The sequence below is a fragment of the Cupressus sempervirens genome, chromosome 11 (assembly GCF_028749045.1).
Source record: "Cupressus sempervirens isolate cs-2001-9-10 chromosome 11, ASM2874904v1, whole genome shotgun sequence".
Lineage (NCBI taxonomy): Eukaryota > Viridiplantae > Streptophyta > Pinopsida > Cupressales > Cupressaceae > Cupressus > Cupressus sempervirens.
In genome coordinates this window covers 813,282,838-813,294,437 of record NC_143128.1, presented here as the reverse complement: position 1 = coordinate 813,294,437, position 11,600 = coordinate 813,282,838, and the positions used below count along the sequence as shown (strand labels likewise).

At 35.7% G+C, this 11,600-nt stretch overlaps 1 pseudogene; it reads right to left on the bottom strand.

The window, feature by feature from the left end:
* Positions 1 to 408: 408 nt before the first annotated feature.
* LOC149532046 (DNA replication licensing factor MCM7-like) lies at positions 409 to 11,217 on the bottom strand (annotated as a pseudogene).
* Between the last annotated feature and the right edge of the window lie 383 nt (positions 11,218 to 11,600).

Here is an 11,600-nt window from a genome sequence, read left to right as displayed (position 1 = left end):
GGTGGACGCACTAGTAAATGATATATCATCAGGCTTTATGGCCACATTTTCCAAAAGGCCTGTCATCTTATTGTTACTTATGTCCTTCCACATTATCCCAAAAGCATCAAAAGACTCAATCATATCCCAGACAACATTCCTATATTGCTTTAGTCTTTTATTTTTTGACACATAAACACCCCTAACTTGGGAAATAATTAACTCAAAATCAACAATAACATGTATTTTCTTGATTCCATGATGTGTTGCAACTTTCAATCCTAGCAATAGGGCTTCATACTCTACAATATTATTGGTACATGTAAAATTTAGAGAAAATGAATACCTGAATGTATTCTTATTTGGAGAAACAAAGAAAATTCCAGCTCCTGATCCCTCCTTTGAGCTTGCTCCATCAAAATACATGCTCTAAAGATTTGGAGAATCTAAACAACATGTGAGCTCTTGCTTAATTAAGGCAAGAAACTTTTCCACCTCTTGAATGATCAGTTCAGCTCTAAATGCATTCACATCTATGTCTATGAAATAAGTTGCATCATTGTCAATATTTTCCTCAAAGATATGAGTCACTCTAGGTTCTCTATTAACCTTGATGGCCTTTTCTTTTACTTTAAAGGTGGCATATGATAGATCACATTGCATGCTTCCTCCCATTGTAGCACTCCACTTTCTTGAAAGTAATATTCCATAGTGGGGAGGAATATCCACTACTAGAACTAACATGGTTAGCTCCTCATCAAGATGTGTAGCAAGTCTGAAAGGTAAGGCATTAATAGTACCTGTGACAAGTACTTCTCTAGCATCCATTGCCCTACACTTGCCTTGTCTAGTATCAACTCCTAGACCAAGGGCCTGCATCATTTTAAAAGGCATTATATTATTTGAGGCTCCAGAGTCAATCATGCAATTTTTTAATGTTCTTCCCTTTATGATCAAACTTAAGAAAAAAGGATCAATATCCTGCAAATATGCTACTGATGAATTGTCTAGATACATTTGGGGTATCTGAGACATCACTCCAATATCTTCCTTTTCTTTATCAATCACTAGGATTTGCAATGTACTAGCTAGTGCTTGTGTAACTACTTCATTATCTTGTATCCCTCCCAACCAAGATAAAGCCTTTCTCTTATGTTCCTCTATCCTAAAAATATCTGCCAAAGGGACCTTAATAGTGATTTGTGATAACATTGAGACCATATCAATTGGATCATAGGCAATATTCTTTGTATTAACATCTAAAGGTGTAGGAGTTTGAACAGTAGATGAAAACTTTTGCTTTAAACTATTAGAACTTATTTCCTTTCCCAAGATAGTTAGCTTACCAACCTCCTCATTTTGGAAATGTACCCTTTTCTTTGGTTCACATCTCTTATTCTTGTTTTCTTTAATCTAAGGGGTCTCAGGGAAAATCTTCTTATTTTCATGGGTAACTTTTTTCATATTTCCCTTGATGAAAATGCTAGATGACTTAGGAGGGGCACCATCTACAACCCTATTTCTCAGATTGTAAGTACTCTGGACATGGGCCACTAACTTTGAAGTAATTCTATCAATTTCCTCAATAGAAGGTTTCTTCAAAGTGACACGATCAGTAGGAGCTAAAGTGTTACATTTAACATTTTCATCTTGGTCTTCATTGTTAGAAAAGACTTGTTGGCGATGTATGTGGCATACCATTCTTTGATTTATAATATCTTGGTTAGACTCATCAATATTTGACTCTCCATCACTATCACAAAGATGAATAATATTACAAGTGATATCCTCTTGATCCTTGTCAGTCATGTCTTCATTATTCTGCGACTGTTGACTATCACAAAAAGATTGAGCAACAACACAAAAATCAGGAGAATGTGGTGATTGAAAAATATGACACTAGGGAATGTCATCATTCATGTTTACTGAATTTTTTTTAGAGGATTTGGTGTCCCTTTTAATAGGTTCCCTTGTGTAGGATTAGGAATTGGCTTTCCATCTTTCCATTGAGTAGTGTAGGGATAGTTTTGCATTCTAGGCTTCCTATTAAAATTATTATTGAAAGGAGCCCTCTCTAGGATATTTGGTTTGTTGGCTAAAAGAGCTGGGGAATTTAATTGTTTTAACAATTTTAAAACCTGTCCCATTTGGTCATCTTCTGGTTTCTTTCTTGAAATAGGTTTGTCATTATCTTTCTTTCCCCTAGTATTGAATAATTTAGGGTCATCCCTTTTCCCAAGCTTTCCTACAACTCTTCTATTATTTTCAATATTAACAACCATTGTGTATGCCTCCCTTAATGTTTTTGGTTCTTTATCCCTAAGGATGTAAGCCATCTTACTATCAAAGGCATTGAAATAAGTAGTAAGACACACATCTTCATTCAATCTCATTACTTGGAAAAGCTTGTACATACCTTTTTGGAATCTGACATTGAAGTCAAAGGCTGACTCATTTGGATTCTTCTGGATATTGTTGAAGTCATTCAACATAAAACCAATATTTTTCTTGTCACCATATTGCTCCTTGAATAAGGCCTCAAGATCACTCCATGAGTTGATACTATCATTAGGCAATCTTCTAAACCAATCTCTTGCATCCTCAATTAGTGAGTGAACAAAAAGCTTCATTACTACATCTTCATGTTCAACCTCATAATCATTTAGCATATCACTGAACTTTCTGAGATGTTCTTCACCCATGACAACATAATTTCTAGAAAACTTGGTAACCTTTTCCCTAAGGTCATTTGGAATAGGATGAGGAAAACTAGGGATTCCCAAGAAAAATATTTGCTTATATCTTTCCATATAAATTGGTTTTCTTTGAGAGACTGGGATACCTGAGGAACTTGCTCCACTGGCTTGAGTTTGGAAAGGGACTTGAGTTTGATGGGGAAGCTAGAGAAGGGGAAACTGAACAACAATAGCAAGAATTGTAGAAGGGGGGAAGAGTGATGCACTTTGACCTATTGTAAAAGTACTGGTACCATGTGCAAAGGGTAAAACTTGTGCAGGCTAATTGGATTGAACTACTAGAGTAGAGTTTGACTTGATAAACTAGATTTTCCTTTTGGCCTCAGCAGCTTGAGCTTTATTTTCTACTCTCTCAAGTTCCTTAGTTAGGTCTTCTTTTTCTTTTCTCAAATTTTCTAGATCTAGGTCAAGTTTTGTCATGACACAAGGAGTGGACTTACTAGGGGGATATGGCTCATTGATTTGTACTTCAATAGCCTTCTGTTTACCCTTGTCTAGATCTCTCTTTTGAGGCTCCTCGACTATAGTCTCTAAAGGTCTATACGATTGAACTTGTACAACAATAGGATCCTAACCTTTTCTAAGAAGTTGTTCTTGTCTTTGAACATTAGTTCTTAAAGCACCCACATCCCCAAAGATGTCAGAGTGTAGATTAGAAGATCTCTCCTCCAATTTTTTATTTTGTTCTTGCAAGGATGCCATTCTCCTGAGAAAGTTATCTCTTTCAATGATAGTATTCATAATAACTTTCTCTTTCTCTTTTTCTAAACGCAGGTGCCTAGCTTCCTCATCAACAACTTTCTTTTTGAGGAAGTCAAGTTGTGGAAACAATTCCTCATGATCTATAGTAGCAGCCTCAGAATCAATTGGGTCAAAATCCATAAGATTTCCTACATATGGTTCTTGTCTAAGACTAAAACCCACTTCCATGTTTTCCCTGAAACCCCAACTATGATTTATCTCATTTATCATATTTGATCTATGTAGAAAATTGACCATAGGGGACATACTTTTGTTTGGAAAACCTCTGCTGGGGCTGAGAAAGTCTCTCCCAAGAGCGCAACTCCTTCTGATTTGGTACTATTAGGGGGAAGTTTCTTCTCCTCCATAGGATGATATGATGACTGGGGTGAGAGATTACTTCTAGGGACCCATGTAGAACTAAAATCAGATCTCTTCTTATTTTGATTTCTTTTTACCCCAGGGGGTAAATTAGTTAACAATGGTATCTCAGGATGATTCTTGGCAAAGGCATGTGTATTCTTCTTTTTCTCAGCCATTGAGTGTAGGGCTTTCTCACAACCCTTTAGCACTAGTTACAAAACCTTGACTTGAGTTGCCACCCAATATTTGGGAAATATGAAATGAAATTGGAAAAGAAGAAACACACAATAACCCTGACACTTTAACACTTTATGAAACACTTTGATAGTAACTTCTTAATTCCCCAGAAGAGTCACCATTTTGTTGGAGTTCTTTTTGGTAAAGAACATATCAGGTAGATTTAAACCTAATAGAAAGAAACAAAGACCAGGGACAAGCCTAAGGATGAGCTAAATCCTATATTCAGCAGGGCTAAATCTTAGTTCTTGACCAATTAACAAAGTCAACATGACTCACTTCACTTTAGGCTCTGCTAAGCCAAGGTAGGAAAACCTAAGGGATTTATCTTATTAACTTGACACTCTTCTATGCAAGGCTATCCCCTGTAGCAGAAATGGTCAATATTCTTCTATATTTTTCTGACAAACTTCCTGATTGTAGTAGCTAATCACAACCCAAGAAAGTAACAACAAATAAACCATGACCTGCACTTCTAGTTCTTCAAAACATAAAAATGAAATTTCATTTATAAGTTTTGATATCTGAGCATAACCTAGATGTGCAACAATAGAGAACATGTATCCTTCAAGTTGACTAGTCCCTTATCCATTGGCACCAACTAAACCTTAACATACAGATGGATACCTACACTATACTCATATATTCAGATATATGATCTATCTATTTGACTTGCAAATAGACATCAATCTTCATACAACTCTCATACTTATGATGAAATCCTTCTAGTGCAACCCACAATCCTGTCAGTATAAGCAAGCATTTACATGGATCTTTGTTCCACTAGCAAGTTTATCTAGACATACAACCTTTTAGGACTGCAATTGAGTTTAAGCTCTTTGTTCTCAAACACAAAAAATTGCAAATAAAAAAAGAAGGAGATGAGAATCAAAATGAAACTAAGAAAGGTGAAGCTCTTGTATTAATTTCATTGAAAACAATACACCATCTGCATATTAAAACCTAGGAAATACACAAAGAATGACTGTGTAATATAACAAATGCCTCAAAAGGAATACAATATGTTGTTCATAACTGAAGAACACTAAGAAAATTTGGTATCACAACTATGAGAAAACTCAAGAAATTGGAACTGAACTAGTCTCACAATCCACCTAAAATATTCAAAGAATTGGAACCCTTACAATAAGCAAAAGAGGAAGATATAGGAGAGAAGATCTTTCTGGGTCTTTAACCTACATTTGACATGTGTCTCACTAAAAGAGTCTTCAATCTGGAGTTGTTGAAATTGAACTTCCTCATCTACCTACACTTTGAAAACCATAAATGATGCCAAAATATCTGCTATATCCCCACTTAAAATATGCAAATATCTCATGAGGGAATATCAAGAAATCATCACAATCTACACCGCGGCTCCAAAAATTTGATCTTTACTTGTCATATTTACTTTTCCATGAAGATAAACTTGTGCTGATGTTGCCAAAAAAATAATTTCTCCCAACTACATCAAGAAAAGATCTCTATATCTGATTGCAATTTCATCTGCAACATTAAATTTGCACCTCCTTTGTGTATAATTCCTGCCACAACTCTTCAAATTGCTGGATGAAATTTCTGTGCCCTAGCTTTGAGCTCCATGCCATATTTACTTCTCAGTAACTGTTACCTCCAAATTGCAATCAGCTTTAAATTTTACCCATAGATTTTCACCACATTGGGCCATTCTAATTAAAAAAGCAACAAACTTTATACCTTTAAGATTGGGGCCACCTATCCCATTACTGCTTACCTGCATTCCTTAAATTTCTTACACTTTGAAATTATGGGTAAGTGCCAACCGTTGATCAAGAAAAGATCAATGATTATAGAATGAAAATTGGGTTGACCCACTTCCTTCTTAATATGCTGGCAGTCAACCCAATAAAATGCCTCCATCTGTAACTTTATTTCATTGTTGGAACTTTTGAATTGGACCCACATAATTCTGAGGACATGTGTCGCTGAATCACTATCTCGCTATAGATATCCTCTAAGAAACTCTTCATCGTGAGATAGCGACAACCATCAATCTAAGACCAAATCAAAGGTAGAGAAACTGCACAAAGTACCCAGAAGAAGTGGTGGATCCCATACTCACTATGTTGCATAGACTAAACAACTTGCAACTTTCCATAGTGAGATAGCGACACTAATACATTAGACCTCAATTTGCGACGGCAAGAAAAGGTAATGTGTTTTTGGCTTTTTTTTTTTTCAATTTTAGCTCGATTCCGTCGCAATTGCGACGACAGGCATCGCAATTGCGATTCCAGAGGGATATAAGAGAAAAAAAAAGCGAAAAACCCTCATTTGCATGAAGTCGCGCGACACAGGGTTCTTGTGAAAGGAAAGGCGCGTGTGTGGGAGATCACTTCGGCAGCATTGAGAGGGCCGGGGCATTGAAAATTCATGTATATACATGGAAAATGTAAGTAGCAAAGGTAAAGCTCCTCAATACATTAAAAATTCATGCATATACACATTCTTTCTATTTGTTCCTATTTCCTGCAACCAATATAGACCTTTATGAAAACTATCACTTATTTTTAGTGACTCGTCTTTTTCTATGACAAATGCATTTATCCTCCTTCGTATGCATAGAGCTTACCTTCATACAGTTGGATTCAATATGATGTTATAATAATGGTACAGTCAAAGATCTTAGATGCGTAATAATCATCAAGGATATTTGACCTATTAATATATTTTATGGAACTGTTGAAATCTTTCAAAAATCAATATAATTTAGTAACATACACAATGAAAGTTAGAATATGAAGATAATGGTAGAAAATTGCAAGAATGAGCTAGAGATGAATAGATATGGGAAGACCGAAAAATTTGGATAGGTAGACAACTTGTATAAGCTCACTCTTTCAATTTTCTTTTATAATCTTCTTGTCTTGGAAAAAGGTCATGATGTACAAACCCAAACATCAACTTATTTAAGTATATGAACATAAATTAAAAAAACAATGTCATCTTAGAGACTGTAAATGGTTACACAAATGTACTATTTATTAGAATCTTAGTACCATTGAGATTCGAAGAATGCTTAAAAGTGATATGGTTACACAAATGTACTATTTATTAGAATCTTAGTACCATTGAGATTCGAAGAATGCTTAAAAGTGTTCTTGCTGTGGTGTAAGAATGTGGCGCATCACTCTGTGCTTCCTCTTGCCTCATGGTACCATATGCACTGGCAATGTACTCTATTAAATCTTTGGGTACAAAAGGCACTGTTCTTCTTGCAGCTGCTATATATGCCCTGGTGAAAATAACTCGTGAGAATGTAATTAATGTAGTCAAAATTATAGTATGTAAGTTGAAGAATTAGAATCTAAGGATCAGTCAATTACTCACCTCAGTATGGATGAATCAAGAGGAGAAAAACCCAAAGGAGGTGGCTTGCACTTTTGGTGCACATATAAGACGTGTCTAGCCATTTCCAAATTACTATCCATGTCAGCTTTGTCTTGTATCAGCCACATTAAGTCAAAATGGGAAAGCAGTGCCAGAGGAAGATTGATATTTTTTGCAGGAGTTCTTTGGAGATCATACCAACCCCTATCGCAGTTACAAGTGTCAGATCATAAGAAACAAAATTGAAGCAATCAAAAGGGGAAAAATTGTAACAAATTTGTCACTCAATATGCTGCTAATTTGGAAATGGTATGAAATGTATTCAGCAGTTCAAATTAATAATCCCTCATTCTTATAGAATTTGAGCATAAATACCCTTCACACTGGCCTGAAGGTTTCAAGAATCTAAGATTTAACAATTCATTTTGACATTAAACCAGATTAGAGATCAATGATTCAATTCATACCAGGCAGGATTAGCAGCAGCTAGAACTGCAGTTCTTGCATTTAAAGAGGTTGTTATGCCTACCTTTGCAATACTCACAGTTTGCTGCTCCATCACTTCATGAATAGCAGTACGGTCTGTCTCATCCATTTTGTCAAATTCATCAATAGCACATATACCCATATCTGCAAGAACGTGATTCATCCCACAAAAAATTGAAATGTTACTTTAGCAGCTCTATATGTACCAAATACAGATATTAGCTATGCCTTTCACGATCAGCCTTATAGAACATTTGACTAACATCCCAACCCACAATTACAATGCCATTAACAGGTCAATACATTGAATTACTCATACCAAGGCACCACCCTCAAGAACCATCTCATTTGTAACTGGGTCCCTTTGAACAGTAGCTGTGAGACCTACACTGTTGCTTCCTCGCCCCAGTGATGTAAACTCTAGGAGGTGCCACACTGATCATGTGTTTCAACAACTGACTTTTTGCTACTCTAGGATCTCCCATCAAGAAGACATGCAAATCGCCCCTAATCTATGAATTCAATGAAAATTAGCTATACAGTTCCTTTAGTAGAAACAATTGGAATTGATGTGAGTCGATAGATATTTGGCTCTAGCTACAACCAGTTGTACTATTAAGGTCACACCTACTGCATCAAAAACAAGGGTAACTTATCCAGCCAAGAATACATGAAATATAATAGAAATCCATCATTTGTAATAATGAATAGTTCATAATCTTAACTTACAGGGATGCTACCATTTGAAATTCATCAATCATACCTTCATACCATCCTTCAGTTTCTTAGTGGGAGCACCCACAAGTAGAAGCAATAGAGCTTTCTTAACATCCTCATGACCAAATATTTATGGAGCCAAAGAATGTGCAAGCTTGTTGTAAATGTCCCCATCCTCAGCTAGCCTTTTGATTTTTTCTTGTTCATCACCTTGTAGAACATACCTAGAGTGCAAAGGAATAAACAATATTTAAAAAAAAAAGGTAAATCGGTAAGATATAACACAAGATTACAGTTACATAAATCACAGAAGCTTATTACCAATTAATATCTACCAAAATGTTCCAATGAAAGCCCATGTGACTATTGACTTGTGTGCTCGGCAGAAATTCACAGGCTCCATCTTATGAAAAAAGTACAATTATAGTTCTTGGAATCATAGACCTAGTCCAAATACAGATTGATTGCTTATGCAAGTACTAAATCTCAATGGTTTGGAAAATGTGTTTGGTTAAATTGCAAAAAGCTTTTTATAGAGATGGAATTGATAGTGAGATTCAAAGGTTTTTGGCCAGGCCTTGGTGAACTGAACACATAGATATTGGAGTTGGAGCTCCTTTCTGAAAGGAGATATGCAACTTTACCCTTGGACATGAGAGATTTTTGAGGTGGATATGTGAGATGGGAAGAAATTTGTGTGTGAGAATCAATGGAGCTAAGAGGATAAGCATCTGTTATTGTTGAATCCTTGGTACCCACCTTTTAACCTTCTCACTGAATCCTTCGACAAGATATCTGGTTAGACTTCTAACTCACTCCCTGCAATACTAGTTTATCTTCCTCTTTTGAGGCTTTTTGGCATCTAACACCCTGACTAGATTTTTAGACATGGACAAAGACTCTTTAGGCATCCTTCATACCATTTATGCTTGCATTATGGTTGAGATGGATATGGCAAAAGCTCATCCAGCAAATCCATATTTGAAAATTGCAAAAGGCATTTAGGTGCAACTGCTGGATTATGACGAAATAGCAGAAAATGTTTTCAAACAGAGCACGTGGCTACAGATTGTGCCAGGAAGAGAAAACAAAAAAAAGCAACTTCACAAAGTAAGGCTTTCCCTCATCTTTATTTGGTGGGGAAAAAAAATAGTTACTGAAATACCCAAGAAGCTTGAGTGCAAGGAAGTAGTTGAAGAGCAGCAGGACATGGATCACAAACCCACAATGGTCTCAGTAGGGGCAGAGACATTTTTAAAAATGTCAAACCTGATTGTTCTTCAATAGTAGAGCGTAAAGATATACAAAGCTTATAATAGAGCATGGATGAGGAGAGGTTTTACATGGGCAAACCTAAGAAGCAGTTGCAGGGTGCAGAAGGGCAGGAGGAAGAAAAGTGGGGACAAGAAAGGACAGGAGAATTGAGGAAGAAGGAACTTTTAATATGCTTCCGTTTACAAGATAGGGAAGGAGTTAATCAAACTGATTTGTTGACCTATTACAATATGATGATGTTGGTTCTTGTTAATTTACTCCAATTATTTAAGGCTATTTAGATAACTTGTGTGGAAAATTTAACTGGGGACATGTCCCTCCATAACATATTGATTGTACCCAATTTGTGATTTTTGATATTTTCTTCACTGATAATATAGAGTTACTCTAGAATCATGCTGGCTACTCATACTGGATAATGATGTTTGGTCATTTTTTCAAATTGCAGCAATGGGAAAAACTAGTCCCTGATTGAGATTTATCAAAATGACAAGCTCATTATGAAAAGTTGAGATCTGTCAGAACTAGTCTCATATCAAGTTTGAGACTTTTCAATGTCACGAGCTTATTATCAAAATTTGGATCAAGTTTGAGACTTTTCAATGTCACGAGCTTATTATCAAAATTTGCAACTTGTGAAAAGAATAAGATCAATATCAAAGTTTGAACCCTATCAAGACAACTAAATTAGTCCATGGTTTAAGCTGCCATACTAATAGACCTATTAGCCTTCAAATTAGAAAGCAAATGTTTCCACCAAAATACCAGGCCACCAAAATACCAGGCCAAGAGAAGTTTAAGTAATTCAAAAATAATGCTTAATGTCATTATAGCTGATGTTAATGTGTCAATAACCAAGGTTAGCTCATATACAAGCCTTGTAAACAATTATTCAGTTATTAATGAATATAGTAGTTAAACCATCTTGCTGCCTAAAAATGTAATCACTTTTTCTATTAGGAATGATTTTGACATTTGATCAAATCTATTTTTACTATTCCCCTATTGGTCCTAGCATAAAGTGTGATATAGCTTCACTGATGGTATTTCTTATATGAAATGAGGATCATGTCTGGAAAAATAGAAGTCCTTACAAAACAAGAAAGAGAAAATTTAATGAAATACAAAAAGCTAAAACTCACTCCTCGTATCTTTTCTTGAAATGAGTAATTGACATCGTTTCCAGGTATGTATCAGCCACCAAACCTGCTCGCATGGCTCGAAAGCCTGTGTAAGGCATAGGAAGAAATATTCCAAAGATCTCCACAAGATCACCTGGCCCAACCTGGTCAAAATAAAATCTAGTTATGGCAAAATTATATATATGTTATCAACTTGAATTTTCTATTAAAGGCTCTCATGCTGAATTGAAAGCCAGGTAAAGAAAAAGATATTATACACTATTTTGTTGGTACCCTATGCAGCACAACAAACTTGTTCTTACTATAAGAAAATTTTCTTTTCTTTTGTTTCATTGCAGATCTTCTGCTTGCACGGAGGTCTCTCCCCATCATTGGACACACTTGATAACATTCAAGCTTTGGATCGCATACAGGAAGTGCGTCTGTATACATAAGTATAAACTTCTTCTTTTCCCACAACACATATAACAACAATTTTAAGTGCTTGCAAGGTATATACTTATGAATAAATATTACATCCCGATTTAAATGTATG